The following is a 17,187-nucleotide window of genomic DNA, read 5'->3' as shown; positions in this document are numbered from 1 at the left end:
ATACTTCTTTATTATTAAAGGAGAACAACATAAAAGATAAAATGAACAGTAACCCAAGAAACATAGATGAAAAAATAAAATGAATAACCAACCCAACCCAACTCTCTACTCTCACGTTCTCCTATGACCATTTCCCAAACTTCTCATACCAGCACGTTCTCCGAACTACTATTTTTTCCAATCACGCGGTTTCAGTTTCAGAAAGGAGAACAACATAAAAGATAAAATGAACAGTAACCCAAGAAACATAGATGAAAAAATAAAATGAATAACCAACCCAACCCAACTCTCTACTCTCACGTTCTCCTATGACCATTTCCCAAACTTCTCATACCAGCACGTTCTCCGAACTACTATTTTTTCCAATCACGCGGTTTCAGTTTCAGCCATTTGTTTCTCTTCCACTTTATCAAACCAACCCAACTCATCTCTCTACTCTCACGTTCTCCTATGACCATTTCCCAAACTTCTCATACCAGCACGTTCTCCGAACTACTATTTTTTCCAATCACGCGGTTTCAGTTTCAGCCATTTGTTTCTCTTCCACTTTATCAAAACTTTCACCCCCTTCATTTTCTCTTCACAATCCAGAAAAAAACCCTCTCTCCCCCTCAGATCGAACGGTCCTTTCTCTGCTTCTTCTTCTTCTGCCCTCTCCCCCATCTCCTCCTCCCCCTCCTCCGCCCAATCCCCCGCCGCCTCCTTCAAAGACCGCACGACCCCACCAAATCTTTCGAAAACATCCCTCTCCCCTCTCCCCCTCTACCCCTCATGTCCGCTGCCAACTCTACCGACGCCCTCGCCGAAGCCCAAACTCAACCGATCCCAAACCGCCCCTACCATGTCCGCCATTCACAGCCTCTCTCACCCCGGCGACCCCACCGCAGGCGGCGACGACCCGAAACACCCCTCGATCATTTCTTCGAATCGCTTTCTTCACCCGACTCTGCTACAATAAAAAGGTGAGATTTTTTGAGCCCAAGGAGATGGAAGGAGAAGAGAATGTCAGAATTAGGGCTAGGGTTTGAAGAAGAGAGGAAGAAGAAGCAGTAGAAACAACATCAACAGTACAATCTCCTTTTCTTTTCTAATTGATGTTGTAGTTTATTTTTTAGGGCTTTATATTTCATTTACAATGTTCTGAAATTGCCTATGCAATATGTTGGATAGATCTGATTTTTCCATGTTTACGTTTTCTTTTTTTAGAAAGCTTCTGAGGTCTCAAGATACATATTTGTCTTCAAATGAGATTTTTTTAATACCGTTATTGGAAATTTACATTCTTTAGAAATATATTTTGATTTTGCTGGGTTTTAGATATCAATGCTCCTACATCAAGGTCCTTGAAATACTTGCTTCTTACGTCAACTTTATGGTGAATTTTTTATGTATTGGAGGAAACGTCTGTAAGTGTTTCTAATCTTTTGATTATTTATACAGAGTTTTGTTATTGACTTTTGAATAGTGTATTAATTTGGACTAAGAGTGTTATTTTATAATTAATGCTAGAAACACACAATTTCTATCATTCTCTACCTGGATTAGAGACGATTATTCAAGTCAAGAAAGTCTTAGAAGTGAAATTAGTATAAATTATTTAAAAATCTAGGATAAATTCACAAGACTATCTTTTAATTTGCTTTGCTATAATGTATTAGTTTTATGTGTAGTTAGAGTAGCAGACTTCAGTAGATTATGGCTCACTTTTAAATTAAATTATCTTGACATGTCTCACTTTACCATTCTACCGAATCACCTGTAGTCTACTCTTGCTATTTAACTTTTTGTACATAAGTTGTTTGGTGTGGTAATTAGCTTCTTTGTGATGTTTAGACTACCTCTAGAATTATTTGTTGAAGATGAGCAGAACAAGATCTAAGTAGATAGAGTTATATATCTGAGATTTTATAGAGTGACTGTGAAATTATGTTGAACTTGGAGTTATTGTGAATTGTTATTTTGTGGACCTTTTTGTTCTCTGTGCAATGCTTTGGACTGTTTTAATGAAAATAAGTGGATCATGGAAATATAATATAAGAGTTAGATGTGAACCAGTTGAATAATTAACAATATGAAATATATTTTTTATTCATGTTTTGGGCTGCTTGGCTGCTTCTAGGTTATGGAAAGAACCTGATGGGAGCTTCTGGATGAGATGTCGTTGGTATATGATTCCAGAGGAGACTGTGGTTGGGAGACAACCTCATAACTTATGAAGGGAACTTTTCCGCACAAATCATTCGAGTGACATTGAGATGAAATTTTCCATTTATCTTTTATTTTTATAAAAAAATTCACATTCTGATCATAATGAAGTTTGGTAGTGGTTCATAACTTTTGAATTGATTAGCCAATTTCTAGGGCTTTCTTTCGAAAAGTTTATACTTTTTTTGAGTTTTTTTTTGCTTGAAGTTAGAATCTTTTAAGGGTAAATTTCACAAAACCCCCTTCAAAATTGGTGTGAATTCATCGCAGAGGGGCACTTTTTCAAGGTTTAGGGCTTAAATGATAGATTAGAAGGCGAAAACATTTTAAGGATTAATAATTTCGTAAAACTCCCAAAAGTTTAAAGGGGTTCTATCTAATTTTTATATTTCAAGTTCGTTTCTTGCAAATCATCCAACTGTTTTTAAATCCGAATCAAATAATTACCTTACACTTGCATATCATTTTAAATCTTTTCACGGTATCTATTTATATTAGCATAGGTTTTAATAGTAATTATTTTCCATTGTTGTTTGGGATAACTTCTTCTATCTGTTTATTTTATTTTATAGGAAAAGTAAAGTAATTGGCATAGTTAGAGTTGGAGTTCTAGACATTTTTTGCAAACACAGTATATTTTTTAAATCCACATCTTCTTCATTGTAATATTTTTATGGTACTTTAATGCTTTTTATTCACTATCGAATTGCTATGATTGATATTTTTAGCCAAAACCAATTATCAAAACTGATGATTCTGCTTAGGAATTTTGGTTCCAAACACCTCCAGAGATCAATCCAGATGCTCCTTACACAGTTACACATTTGGTATCATAGGTTAGTTTATAATTCTTTTGTTAACTTCTTCTTTGTCAAAATATCGGATTTACTGCAAGGAATATACAATCTTGCATCTGCTGAATCTTAAACTTATATAGCCTTGGAACTTTTGATGATTTATCATGCTGAAGTTAATATAGACATCAGAATACTACAGATCTTACTTATATGTACAATATGAATAGATAGTATATACTTTATCATGTGCTTAGTTTTTCTACATCTTTCTCTTTAATTAATTATTTGATTTCTAGGTGACCTAGGACAAACATACAATTCTCTTTCTACTCTTGAGCATTACATGCAAAGTGGAGGACAGACTGTTCTGTTTGCAGCGTATCTTGAATATAATAATGGTACTCGGTGGGACTCTTGGGGTCGATTGTTGAGCATAGTGTTGCATATCAGCCGTGGATTTGGACTGCTGGAAACCATGAAATTGAATATAGACCCGACTTGGTAGTTTTTATGGATTTAGTTTATACATACTTCCACTATTAATTCTCTTATATCTTGCGGTCTTAGTGATTTCACATGGATATATTGTGTATTGTTTTCCAGCTTTTTATTTGTTAAAATTTTTGTTAGAGTATTTTATCCCCGATGATAAGATTATAATTAACAGGGGAAAGAGGACTAGAGGTAGACTTACAAAAAGCTTGGCTGGAAGCAATTAAGAAGGATGATAATATTTAACTCAACAGTGTAGGCGTATAAAATTGCTTATAGATCCCTTAGCACAGCTCAGCACAAACCGACGAACCAACGAGGCGACGAGGTTAACGAATCGCACACGAACAACGGAATAAATCCACTCGCGTGCGGGATCAAGCTAACGGGTTGAAGAGTCAACGAGTCATCCATCCAAGGACGGACTCGGACGAATCACGATCGAATCAAGATCAGTTTCGGACTAGAACTCAGAAGTGGATTTACTGCCATATCAGGAATCAGGTCAACGAATCGAGTCCGAACAAGTCAACCACACAACCGAATCACGGACAGAACCGAAAGACGGAAAATGACGAAATCCAAATACCTATAGGGGCTCGGCCAAAACCGAGCCACCCAGATTTGTGCGTGGGCACAGATTAGAGAGCCTATAAATAGGAGGCCTAGGCTCATTTGTCAAAGGTTGGAAAATTTGGAGAGGCGAAGCTCTGCTGGATTCAAGGCTCAGAACTTAAAAAAGATCCAAGCTTTGGGACTTCGAGGACTTGCTCTTCCAGATCCGGTGCTCGGTGATCGTCTACGCCAAATAAGGCAAGAGTTCGAGAGGAATCGGATCTCAGATCTACGCAGGCATACTCCGGATCAAAGCTTGGTCTTTGATCCCGAGAATCGGACGATTATTTCCTTGGTGAACTAATCCCCCCCGGCTATTATTTCCTTGGTAAAATAATACCCGTCGTACTGCGTAGATCCGACCAGATCTAGATCTCGCAGTGGTCCACGGATAAACCCCGGCGCAGGCAAACAACCCACGCAAGCGAGCGACCACAAAACAGGAGCTCGTGATTTGTTCGACAAACAAGGATAAAAAGTTATAATTTTTCTTTTCTTTTATTTGATTTTCATTATAACCGGATCTTATATAAAGACCGGATCTTTGTAACCGAAAAATAATTATTCAAGATAGCAATGGAATCAGTGAAGAAAGCAACGATTTTCCCCGCGAACAATCTGGCAACCACAGATTACTTCTCGAAGTGGGCTGAAGCGATACATGCAAATTATATGCATCAACCGCCAGAGCAGTTGCACACGTCAACCACGTCTTGGCCGTTCGAGACATGGGGCATGGACATCGTTGGTCCTATTTTTCCCCCTTCAGTCAAAGGTGATCGATTCATTCTCGTAATCACGGATTACTTTTCAAAGTGGGCTGAAGCAATTCCGCTTAGAGAAGTGAAGACGAACAACGTCATCGATTTCATCAAGCATCATGTCATATACCGACACGGCGTGCCAAGACGGATCATTCATGACAATGGTCGACAGTTCATAAGCAACGCCTTCGTCAGGTTTTGTGATAAGTTCAAAATTGAAGATGTGTCGTCGACAGCTTATTATCCCGCTGCGAATGGATTAGCTGAGGCGTTCAACAAGACGATCATCAAGATCCTGTCAAAGCTCGTGAAGACCAATAAACGAGACTGGGACGATAAACTCGGTGAAGCACTCTGGGCTTATCGCACCACCATACGAACACATACGGGAGCTACCCCATATTCGTTGGTATACGGATATGAAGCTGTGCTACCATTGGAGATTCAAATCCCATCCCTTCGGATCGCTCTCGCAACCGAGATGACGACAGAAGAACAACATCAAAAACGTCTCGAAGAACTCGAAAGGTTGGATGAAAAGCGCTTGGAAGCTCAACAACAAATTGAGTTTTATCAAGCCAGAATATCTAGGGCTTTTAACAAAAGAGTCCGACAGAGAAGCTTCAAGGAAGGAGATCTGGTCCTCGCTGCTCGCCGACCAATAATTCTCACCTCCAAGAAGAAAGGTAAATTCGAACCCAAATGGGAAGGACCATTTATAATAGACACAGTCTATTCAAACGGCGCATATCGCCTGATTATTACACAAGAAGGCACCAGGCAATTAATGCCAATAGATGGGAAGTTCCTGAAAAAATACTATCCCTAGTACATTCAGGATAACCCATTTACCGGGAAGTTCCTTGAAGAATATTGCACTTAATATTCTAGAGGATAACCCAGAATCATTTTTCACCACCAAAATCCCTCACCGATCAATTTCAATTGACAGTGGGTCCACCAAAAATGTCTTTCTAGCCCTCTTGACTCTTTCCATGAACAAGAGGTCCATTCTCAGTTTAGAGTCCCCTTTCGATAAACGAAAGAACTCCTTTCTTTTCTCTTTGGTTAAGCCTTCTCATGGTTATAACCGAAGTTGAAACTTTATTTCGATGAACGAAGAACTCATTTTCCGATCAGATAACCAGTCCTATAAAAGGTAGGTTTATCTAGATCTTCCAGATTCTCGGAGTGGAGATCCCACTCCTAGTTTCTTTTGCGCTGGAAATAGAACATAAAATTCTTCCTTTCCAGAATCAAGGAATAGAATATAAAATTCTTCCTTCCTTGTATTCGGGTTCGCCTTCACCCTAAAAGAAGACCGAGAAATAGAATATAAAATTCTTCCTTTCCCGCACTGATCTTTTCCAAAATTTGTCAATGTAGGATTCATCCTAGGAAGTTTATCCCGAATCCTAAGCAGGGATAAGTCTGCGCCTAACACGCGCTGCCGGTTTAGTCTTTTTCTGTAGAAAAAGACAGCAGAGTTCGATTCTGGGGTATTCTATCCTAAAACCTAAGCAAGGATAAGTCTGCGCTTAACCTGCGCTGCCGGTTAGTTCTCAACCGTTAAAAAGAACACCCGTTCACATATTCAACATTGTGGTAGGTTGTTATTAATAACACCAAAACCCATGCCTTACACGCATGGGGAATTTCATCCTGAATTCTAAGAAATGATATGCCAACGCCTAACACGCGTCGCCGGTTTAGTCTTTCTACGAAGAAAAAAGACACCAGAGTCCGATTCTGGGGTATTTTATCCCAAAGCCTAAGTAGGGATAAGTCAGCGTCTAATACACGTTGCTGGGTAGCCTATTCCTATAACAATGGCGAAGTCTACGTATTCGAAGTCGTAGCATCAAGTCTAAGGGAGTTCATTCCTTTGGCACAACGTCACATGCAGAACGGACTTAAAACAATCCGCATGTAAGCCCGATTCAATCGGTAATCGGTAAAAGCATGTCAAATACGTTAAGGGATAAGGATTTGCCAAAAATCCTAAGTCAACGCCTAACACGCGTCGCCGGGTAGTCTATTCCCGTGAGAAAGACGAAGTCTACGTATTCAATATCGTAGCACTAAGAGCGTTAACTCTCTTAGCACAACGTCACATGCGGAACGGATTTAGATAATCCGCATGCTAGCCCGATTCAAACGGTAGTCGGTAAAGGCTTATCAAACCCGTTGAAGGCTGGGGGTTAGCTAAAAATCCTAAAGTCAACGCGTTGCGATCAAAAAGTTAACGTACGACGTTTAAAACCCTAAGGTCAACGCCGGACAACGCGTAACCATAGGTCAACGCCAGTCGACGCGTTACGATCAGAAAGTCAACGTACGACGTTCAAAACCCTAGGGTCAACGCCGGTCAACGCGTAACCCTAGGTCAACGCCGATCAATGCGTTGTAACGAAAGAATCAATACTCCAATAAGGTATATGAGTATAAACTGTTCCCTATTTTTGGTTGAGAAGTTCCTGGAGAATATTTTTCTAAATATTCTTAAGGATAACTCAACAACACTACGCCGGACAACGCGTCGCAAATAAAGACTCAACGCCAACATTCGAGGGTCAGTTCTATGTTGAACCAACATACACGAGCTAAAGATCATAAAATTAGGAATCGACTTCAAATTTGAACTTCCGACAACGGTCAGACAATAAATGCAGCACCGAAAACCTTACAGACATTCGACAAAGCACCGAATAGCCTGAAGGATTGAAGGAAACAAGAATAGAAGCCACTCCAAACATCCCGAAGGATGGGACAATTATATCCAAAGTATTACAGACTCTTCTATAAAAGAACGAGGCTGAAATACTTTGGAGGGGGTATCTGTAGGCGTATAAAATTGCTTATAGATCCCTTAGCACAGCTCAGCACAAACCGACGAACCAACGAGGCGACGAGGTTAACGAATCGCACGCGAACAATGGAATAAATCCACTCGCGTGCGGGATCAAGCTAACGGGTTGAAGAGTCAACGAGTCATCCATCCAAGGGCGGACTCGGACGAATCACGATCGAATCAAGATCAGTTTCGGACTTGAACTCAGAAGTGGATTTACTGCCATATCAGGAATCAGGTCAACGAATCGAGTCCGAACAAGTCAACCACACAACCGAATCACGGACAGAACCGAAAGACGGAAAACGACGGAACCCAAATACCTATAGGGGCTCGGCCAAAACCGAGCCACCTATAGGTGGTGGGACTTTGAAGACTTGCTCATTCAGATCCGGTGCTCGACGATCGTTAACGCCAAATAAGGCAAGAGTTCGAGAGGAACCGGATCTCAAATCGGATCTCAGATCTACGCAGGCATACTCCGGATCAAAGCTTGGTCTTTGATCCCGAGAATTAAAGGCCACTATTTCCTTGGCGAAATAGTACCCTCGGCTATTATTTCCTTGGTGAAATAATACCCGTCATACTGCGTAGATCCGACCGGATCTAGATCTCGCGGTGGTCCACGGATAAACCCCGGCGCAGGCAAAGAACCCACGCAAGCGAGTGACCGCAAAACAGGAGCTCGTGATTTGTTCGACAAACAAGGATAAAAAGTTGTAATTTTTCTTTTCTTTTATTTGATTTTCATTGTAACAGGATCTTATAAAAAGACCGGATCTTTGTAACCGAAAAACAGTTATTCAAGATAGCAATGGAATCAGTGAAGAAAGCAACGATTTTTCCCGCGAACAATCTGACGACCATAGTGGGAGTGAAATTTCATCCTCGCAATCACAGATTACTTCTCAAAGTGGGCTGAAGCGATTCCGCTTAGAGAAGTGAAAACGAACAACGTCATCAATTTCATTAAGCATCATGTCATATACCGACACGGCGTGCCAAGACGGATCATTCATGACAACTGTCCACAGTTCATAAGCAGCACCTTCGTCAGGTTTTGTGACAAGTTCAAAATTGAAGATGTTTCGTCAACAGCTTATTATCCCGCTGCGAATGGATTAGCTAAGGCGTTCAACAAGACGATCATTAAAATCCTGTCAAAGCTCGTGAAGACCAATAAACAAGACTGGGACGATAAACTCGGTGAAGCACTCTGGGCTTATCGCACCACCATACGCACACCTACAGGGGCCACCCCGTATTCGTTGGTATACGGATGTGAAGCTGTGCTACCATTGGAGATTCAAATCTCATCCCTTCAGATCGCTCTCGCAACCGAGATGACGACAGAAGTACACCATCAAAAATGTCTCAAAGAACTCGAGAGGTTGGATGAAAAGTGCTTGGAGGCTCAACAACACATTGAGTTTTATCAAGCCAGAATATCTAGGGCTTTCAACAAAAGAGTCCGACAGAGAAGCTTCAAGGAAGGAGATCTGGTCCTCGCTGCTCGCCGACCGATAATCCTCAACTCCAAGAAGAAAGGTAAATTTGAACCCAAATGGGAAGGGCCGTTTGTGATAGACACGGTCTACTCAAACGGCACATATCACCTGATTACTCAAGAGGGCGACATGCAATTAATGCCAATAAATGAGAAGTTCCTGAAAAAGTACTACCCCTAGTACATTCAGGAAAACTCATTTACCGGGAAGTTCCTTGAAGAATATTACACTTAATATTCTAGAGGATAACCCAAAATCTTTTTCACCACCAAAATCCCTCACTGATCAATTTCTATTGACAATGAGTCCACCAAAAATATCTTTCTGGCCCTCTTGACTCTTTCCATGAACAAGAGGTCCACCTTTCAGTTCAGAATCCCCTTTCGATAAACGAAAGAACTCCCTTCTTTTTCCCTTGGGTTAAGCCTTCCCATGGTCATAACCTAAGTTGAAATTTCATTTCGATAAACGAAAAAACTCATCTTTAGATAACCAATCCTATAAAAGGTAGGTTTATCTAGATTTTCCAGATTCTCGGAGTAGAGATCCCACTTCTAGTTTCTTTTGCGCTGGAAATAGAATATGAAATTCTTCCTTTCCAGAATCAGGGAATAGAATATAAAATTCTTCCTTCCTTGTATTCGGGTTCGCCTTCACCCTAAAAGAAGACCGGGAAATAGAATATAAAATTCTTCCTTTCCCGCACCGATCTTTTCCAAAATTTATCAATCTAGGATTCATCCTAGGAAGTTTATCCCGAATCCTAAGCAGGGATAAGTCTGCGCCTAACACGCGCTGCCGGTTTAGTCTTTTTCCGCACAAAAAGACACCAGAGTCTGATTCTGGGGTATTTTATCCTGAAACCTAAGCAAGGATAAGTCTGCGCTTAACCCGCGCTGCCGGTTAGTTCTTAACCGTTGAAAAGAACACCCGTCCACATATTCAACATTGTGGCAGGTTGTTATTAATAACACCAAAATCCATGCCTTACACGCATGGGGAATTTTATCCTGAATCCTAAGAAAGGATATGCCGACGCCTAACACGCGTCGCCGGTTTAGTCTTTCTCCGAAGAAAAAAGATACCAGAGTCCGATTCTGGGGTATTTTATCCCGAAGCCTAAGTAGGGATAAGACAGTGTCTAATACACGTTGCCGGGTAGCCTATTCCCATAACAATGGCAAAGTCTACGTATTCGAAGTCGTAGCATCAAGTTTAAGGGAGTTCATTCCTTTAGCACAACGTCACATGCAGAACGGACTTAAAACAATCCGCATGTAAGCCCGATTCAAACGGTAATCGGTAAAAGCATGTCAAATCCGTTGAGGGCTAAGGATTTTCCAAAAATCCTTAAGTCAACGTCTAATACACGTTGCCGGGTATCCTATTCCCGTAACAATGGCGAAGCCTATGTATTCAACATCATAGCACAAAGTCTAAGAGAATTCACTCTCTTAGCACAGCGTTACAATCCACATACTAGCCCGACTCAAACGGTAGTCGGTAAAGGCTAATCAAATCCGTTGAAGGCTGGGGGTTAGCCAAAAATCCTTAAGTCAACGCCTAACACGCGTCGCCGGGTAGTCTATTCCCGTGAGAAAGACGAAGTCTACGTATTCAATATCGTAGCACTAAGAGCGTTAACTCTCTTAGCACAACGTCACATGTGGAACGGATTTAGATAATCCGCATGCTAGCCCGACTCCAACGGTAGTCGGTAAAGGCTCATCAAACCCGTTGATGGCTGAGGGTTTGCCAAAAATCCTATAAATACGAGAGTCACTGACGCATCAGCTTCATTAGTTGGGCTCGTGATGACATTCGAAATCCTAGGGTCAACGCCAGTCAACGCATAACCTTAGGTCAACACCAGTCAACGCGTTGCGATCAAAAAGTCAACATACGACGTTCAAAATCCTAAGGTCAACGCCGGACAACGCGTAACCATAGGTCAACGCCAGTCGACACGTTGCGATCAGAAAGTCAACGTACGACGTTCAAAACCCTAGGGTCGACGCCGGTCAACGCGTAACCCTAGGTCAACGCCGATCAACGCGTTGCAACGAAAGAATCAATACTCCAATAAGGTATATGAGTATAAACTGTTCCCTATTTTTGGTTGAGAAGTTCCTGGAGAATATTTTTCTAAATATATTCTTAAGGATAACTCAACAACACTACGCCGGACAACGCGTCGCAAATAAAGACTCAACGCCAACATTCGAGGGTCAGTTCTATGTTAAACCAACAAACATGAGCTAAAGATCATAAAATCAGGAATCGACTTCAAATTCGAAATTCCGACAACGGTCAGACAATAAATGCAGCACCGAAAACCTTACAGACATTCGACAAAGCACCGAATAGCCTGAAGGATTGAAGGAATCAAGAACAGAAGCCATTCCAAGGTCCCGTTACACCGACTGAAGGTTGGGACAATCATATCCAAAGTATTCCAGACTCTTCTATAAAAGAACGAGGCTGAAATACTTTGGAGGGGGTATCTGTAGGCGTATAAAACTGCCTATAGGTCCCTGAACACAAGCGAATCACGGACAGAATCGAAAGACGGAAAACGACGGAACCCAAATACCTATAGGGGCTCGGCCAAACCCGAGCCACCTATAGGTGGCTCGGCCAAGAGCCGGCCACCTATAGGTGGCTGGCCCAGATCTGCGCGCGGGCACAGTTCAGAGAGCCTATAAATAGGAGGCCTAGGCTCATTTGTCAAAGGTTAGAAAATTTGGAGAGGCGAAGCTCTGCTGGATTCAAGGCTCATAACTTAAAAAAGATCCAAGCTTTGGGACTTCGAGGACTTGCTCTTCCAGATCCGGTGCTCGGCGATCGTCTACGCCAAATAAGGCAAGAGTTCGAGAGGAATCGGATCTCAGATCTACGTAGGCATACTCCGGATCAAACCTTGGTCTTTGATCCCGAGAATCGGGCGATTATTTCCTTGGTGAACTAATCCCCCCGGGCTATTATTTCCTTGGTGAAATAATACCCGTCGTACTGCGTAGATCCGACCAGATCTAGATCTCGCGGTGGTCCACGGATAAACCCCGGCGCAGGCAAACAACCCACGCAAGCGAGCGACCGCAAAACAGGAGCTCGTGATTTGTTCGACAAACAAGGATAAAAAATTGTAATTTTTCTTTTCTTTTATTTGATTTTCATTGTAACCGGATCTTATAAAAAGACCGGATCTTTGTAACCGAAAAATAGTTATTCAAGATAGCAATGGAATCAGTGAAGAAAGCAACGATTTTCCCCGCGAACAAACAGAGGAGATGACCATAATAGAACTGAATGGAATAATAAAATTCATGTAACCAACCCAAACAAATTTCACATTTTTTAGCTCATTGTAAAAAAATAAACAAATCTAACAATTCTTCTGAATCAACAACATATGAATGTTCTAACAAATTTCTAATACCATAGACAAGGTGGATAGAGAAGGTGGCTTAGCTCTGACCTAAAGGAAAAGTGTTTGGAACATCCCAACAATATAGCACAAAAAAACAATGTCGGTGAAAGTACTAAAGTTGTAAAGAAATAAGGGATGATAAAGTTGGAGAACTAAACGATTGATTTCTTCCTTTTGTTATTGTTTATGTTTTTTTTCAAACCTTATTAGGTTTGCTTAAGAATGCAATGAATGCATGTTTTGATGCAACACCAGTGGTATGGTCTTTATATATATTATAAAGAGTAATAATAAGACATTATGCACGCTGCTATTGATGTGCTTTTTCCTTGCTTATAGGGGGAGGTTTCTACTTTTAAACCTTTTCTACATAGATATGCAACCCCTTACGAAGCTTCACAGAGCAACTCTTCCCTTTGGTATGCAATCCGGCGGGCATCTGCCCATATCATCGTGCTGTGCGGTTATTATCCATTTGGTAATATACTATTCATTTGTTTATTTCCATACATCTGTCATTATTTCTGCTGTAGAATTCATGCTATAGAATTCAAGAAACAAACGATCAGAAATAAATTATGACATTGTTGGTTATAAATCATAGTGTATTTAGAACCTATAGTTTCTGAATGATACCTATTGGAAAATTATGGAGACGTGGTAGGGGCTTATCATCATTATAAAGGAATAATTTTCAAATATAAATTTAAACATTATTAAAAGAATCAAAATCTTTTATCACTTAGAAGTATCTCTTTAAACAACTAAGATCGTATTCATAAACTATAGGTTATAAAATCAAATAAATACACTTTAATATTCAATGAGTATTTGAAGTAATTTCCACTGGAGTTCAATTAATCTGAAGCTTTAAATGGATACAAATATGAAGACCTGATATTTGAAGTAATTTCCACTGGAGTTCAATTAATCTGAAGCTTTAAATGGATACAAATATGAAGACCTGAATTTTGATTCAAGTTGATCCATTTTCAGATTAATCTGAAGCTTTAAATGGATACAAATATGAAGACCTGAATTTTGATTCAAGTTGATCCATTTTCAGCCCTGCCTACTTGCTAATGTAAGGAAGCTATCACGTACTACTATTTTGTAATTCCATTTGTTCTTCATAAACATGAGGTATCTGAATAACTTACTGTCTTCTCCATGTTGTTCCTGCTAAAAATTTCCATATGTTGCGATGTTGTTTATGAAGTTATGTTCATATTTATGAACATATTTTACTGCTTTATGGTTTTTTTGGTTTTGTTATGTATTGAAATTAATAGATTCTCAATCTTAAATAGTTGTGTACACTCCCCAGTGGCATTGGCTACATCTACATGATAAGCTGAAGCGAGTAGACAGAGAGAAAACACATTGGCTTCTGATGCATGCCCCATTATACAACAGCAATGAAGGACATTATATGGAGGGAGAGAGCATGAGGGCTACTTTTGAGAGTTGGTTTATTCATTAAAAAATTGATGTCATCTTTGCTGGACACGTGCATGCCTATGAAAGATCGGTAATTTTTTCACTACTAACTATAATATCACATTAATCCATATATCAACTTTATTCTTCATGCTTGACCAACATGTATAATCCCAGGAACTAATTAAGATTTTTTTCAATTGCAGTACCAAATCTCCAACATAAACTACAATATAACATCTGGTTCCCGCTATCCTGTTCCAGACAAATCAGCCCCTGTATATATAACTGTCAGTGATGGAGGAAATCAAGAAGGTCTAGCTGTAAGGTAACATGAGAATTTACAGAGAATCAAGCTGGATATAAAAAGCAATTGTTTTTACAGAGAATTTACAGAGAAATCTGTAGGGTCAACATTTTTGAATGCCTACAAAATCAAGCTAGATGTAAAAAACAATTATTTACAGAGAATTTACAGAGAATCAGCCCCTGTATATATAACTATCAGTGCTTTCTCTGATATATGCTATTAATGTATCTTATTTTTGTTGAGTTACTTCCAACTTTTGAAATAATTGTTTTTCTCATGACACGTAGACTGCAATATGTAATGCTTCTTGATTCTTATGTATCTTCTATTTTAGATGAAACCATAAAATATACTATTGACTTCTCAATTTTAATAATTTATTGAGTTTGAGCCTTTTATTTCTGGATATACAATGCTCGAAAGATAAGAGAAGAGGATTTTGAGATCACTGAATTCAGAGTTTTTACTTCTTGAAAAGTACAATGCTCGAAAGATAAGAGAAGAGGATTTTGAGATCACTGAATTCAGAGTTTTTACTTCTTGAAAAGAAAGGGAGTAGACTTGCTAACTTTGAGGATTTTGAGATCACTGAATTCAGAGTTTTTACTTCTTGAAAAGAAAGGGAGTAGACTTGCTAACTTACATGTTGATATAACACATCTTTGTACCATTATCTTCTCTTATAGAAAGAGTTCAGCAGAGAGATCTAAATGAAGAGGGTGAGCTGTGACGCCCCTGGGTTCACATAAGGCTGCAGTCCAAGGTGAAACCAAAAATGTCAAACCTGTCATGCACCACACCGTGCAATAACATGTTTCACCATCACAATTAACATCTATCTAGTAGAGTCAACAACTGGTGTAGGTACAAAACAGGTAAAAGATAATACAAGATATACTAATGGAATGATAACAGTCACATAAATATCTCATCATCCCACATAAAAAAAATACATAGCCAAGATCTGAGTAGATAAACTGGAATACTCAACAAGTCTCAAATACAAATATCTGACGAAAAGGAAATAAGGCACACAGCCTTTACAACTTCTAGAACAAGACTCTCAAATGTCTAAATAAAAATCTATTGTGAAACTCCAAAAGAAAATATAACTAAAGAGACGACTGAAGCTAAAATGCATCGCCATCAGTCTACGACTCTCCGGGCTTCTGGATCGTTACCTGAAAGGGGGAGGGACAACGAGCGTCAAAGCGCTAGCGAGTAACATCACAACCAACCCCAAGGGAACAGGGCTCGTTGTATAAGAAAAATACAGTTAATATATAAGAGATCAAAAATCATTAATCTTACTAAAGAGGGTTTTAGTATTTACAAATTTACAACACGAGCATAGGTACGTCGAGCGAAATAATCCAAACAAGGAAACCCTCATGTATATACCTTACATCTCAAATTGTAAACTCCTAAATACCAAACCTAAGGTTCTAGAGCAGTAATAATAATAAAAGAAATACGACGAACACCAGAGCATGAAAACAGTGTTGTGACATAGCCCACAAGAGTATCATGTTATTACTTACATGAATATCATATCAAAATCTACATAAGTGTCATGTCAAACTCATATGAGTGACATGTCAGAAAACGATTAAGTGTCCAAAACATAGAATATATAAATTAAACGTCCAACCCATAGACTGCATGAAGTAAACGTCCAACTCATGAACTGAAAATAACCGTTGTCCAACGCATGGACCGGATGTGACCGTTGTCCAACGCATGGACCGGATGTGACCGTTGTCCAACGTATGGACCGGATGTGACCGTTGTCCAACGTATGGACCGGATGGTAATGCATATCCAACACGAGGATTAAATAGCAATGCATGTCCAACACGAGGACTAAGTGGGAAAGGTGTCCAACACGAGGACTAAAAGGTAATGCTTGTCCAACACGAGGACTGAGATATACAGAAAAAACCTACTTATATCAATCCACACTCAAATCAGTGTGTAAGTCCCCAATTTATACCCTCAGATCATCTATCATGCATGGACACATAGTGGGACTATTAACCAAGGTCAGGTGATCCAGGCAAATCCTTGAACATGAGTAAAAATACTCGAATATACAAAACAGGAAAAATGCAGCAGAGAGTTCGGCGGTCGACCGATCCGGTCGACCGAACCCTGACACGATTCTGGCGGTCGACCGCTAGGCATCTCGGTCGACCGACCAGACATCGCGGTCGACCGAAAAATGACGCGGTCGACCGAAATCAAATAGCGGTCGACCAAAAAAAATGACGCGGTCGACCGAAGCCCTGACTCGAGCTCAGCGGTCGACCGCGTCGGTCGACCGCCGAGCGGACAGAAACCCAAATCTGGGTTTCTGTCAGCTCGAAACCTGATATAAAATTCGCAAAATTTCTACGATAACAAGAGTTCTAAGGTTTTAAAATCATACTGAACATAAACAACAAATCTCAGGCTTGAAATCTATACTTCTAATATTATAAAAACATGAGACAAAATCTCCAAATCGTTTAAATGACAGTAAACATGATTTAGTTCTTGTTTAGGCAAATTTCAGATCTAGATCTTCATTTAACAGGTATTGGGTGAGTTTTTATAAACTAAAACCTCTGATTCTTATTATCCATACCATAGAGAATTCATTTTTATACAAAACTACTATTTTGGCTCATTCAAAACTCATAAAATCCAAAATAAAATCATGGAAAACAGGGGTTAGGGATTGGGCGAGATGATACTCGCCTTGGGTGTTGACAACTGCTCTGGAGATGATCCTCC

General features: G+C 39.9%; 1 pseudogene; it reads left to right on the top strand.

Moving 5' to 3' along the window:
- Positions 2,156 to 14,644, top strand: LOC109821408 (annotated as a pseudogene).

Source organism: Asparagus officinalis, chromosome 8 (genome assembly GCF_001876935.1).
Source record: "Asparagus officinalis chromosome 8, Aspof.V1, whole genome shotgun sequence".
Lineage (NCBI taxonomy): Eukaryota > Viridiplantae > Streptophyta > Magnoliopsida > Asparagales > Asparagaceae > Asparagus > Asparagus officinalis.
This window is presented reverse-complemented; position numbering and strand designations above follow the sequence as displayed.